Source organism: Engraulis encrasicolus, chromosome 13 (assembly GCF_034702125.1).
Source record: "Engraulis encrasicolus isolate BLACKSEA-1 chromosome 13, IST_EnEncr_1.0, whole genome shotgun sequence".
Lineage (NCBI taxonomy): Eukaryota > Metazoa > Chordata > Actinopteri > Clupeiformes > Engraulidae > Engraulis > Engraulis encrasicolus.
Window position 1 is genome coordinate 9,036,844 of NC_085869.1, and position 1,834 is coordinate 9,038,677.

Below are 1,834 nucleotides of genomic sequence, written 5' to 3' on the forward strand. Positions count from 1 at the left end.
TGGCCCAGGAGTGTATTATAAGCAGAAGTAACGCAATAACATTGAGTGATTGGAAAATAATGGCTCAAAAATAGCTAAATATTAATGATACATTGATGAACTTGACTTGACATGACGAATGACTGCTGATTACATAATGGCAATGGATATCTTTGAACAACATTGAACAAGCTTACACAATGCAGACATGCCAACACGCCACTTCCTCCATTTTTAGCACACATGCTATGCTACACACGCTATGCTACACATGCTATGCTACACACGCTATGCTACACACAGTATGATACACACGGTATGCTAAACATGCATGGACCCCTCAATCTGTTACTGTGTGTGTCTGGTGCTTTGACAACAAGACCACAGCCCAAGTACCAGGACTGGACAGGCCCAAAAAAGAAACTGGGCATTTCTACATAGGATCAGCTCACCAGGCATTGAGACGACAGCTTTAGTCATCTAACATGAGCTATTTTGACCGCAACACCCCAAATCCTTTATTTAAATGACTGCTCTGGATAGGCTTGCTGTAGTGGCAGGATGACTGATACCTTTCAGGATATAGGTCAGGCTAAAACCATCAACTGTGCACCGGGAAAATGCCCGGTACAGTATGTCATATGTCCAATCCATCCATGCCATCTACAGCAGGCTACCACGGTTACGTGGCGCTATTCCGACATGTCGCTATTCCAACGTTAATGTCTATTATCGGAATACCGACACGTTTTCCACCGTCCGCCGCTATTCCTACATGCCGCTATTCCGACATCCCTAACCTTGACCCTAACCCTAACCCTAACCCCTAAAAAGTGTCGGAATAGCGCTATGTCGGAATAGCGATTGCCCCCCGGCTACCACAAAGGCAGGGCCGCTGACAGATTTGCCACTGAAAGGCCTGGAACAATGTCATCTGACAGGGCCCCACACCCAATACATACAATGCAATGAGGACCCAATCCTGGGCCCCTTGTCATCCTGGGCTTGGAACAACAGACCCCTTTGTCCGCCCATGTCAGCTTCCCTGCATATAGTCACCATACAGCACTACCATTAGCACTCCAGCTATGCCGTCCCAGCAGGCTTTTAGTGAAGGTGCTATGGCTACATCAACTTCACAGCATTACAGGGACCGATTGGCATTCACTGACAAATACACACACACACACACACACACACGCAACACACGTGCGCACACAGACTCTTTCTCACACTAACCCAAACATGAATTTACTGTATACCAAGTAGTCACATTCTTCTCAGTCTCGTAGCCGCTCTCTATACACACTGGGGAGGACTTAATCTTAGAGTGTGTATTCATCCCCATGGCCAATAAACCACAGACACATAGCTCAGAGGCCAGAGGTTGTCCACATGCTTTTTAGGGCATCGCTAAAGTGTTAGACAAGCAAGGTATGAACAAACAAGGTGGGTCATTCCAGCTGGAATCAGCAAATGGTCCCCACTCGACCCCCTCGGATTTGCTTGAAAAAAATATATGTGATGGCTTCAACATCCAATAGAACATATCCACCATTGCAGATTTCAGCTGTGCATACTTTTTCCACAAAAAATCTGTAAATAAAGACACCCCCTCCCCCTGATTTGGCGTCACTGCCTGAGTGACCATATTCAGACTTAATTATCTCCAAAACTATTTGTGGTAGGTCCATTATTTTTTCAGGGCTAAGAGTCATAGACCTGATGAGCATACATTACAATTTGCAGCACTGTATGTCAAATTACACCTTAATACTGGCCCTCTACTTTTCTTTGAAATTAAAATTGCAAGGGTTTTCAGATGTCCATAAAAACCTCAAATTTCAACATTCAA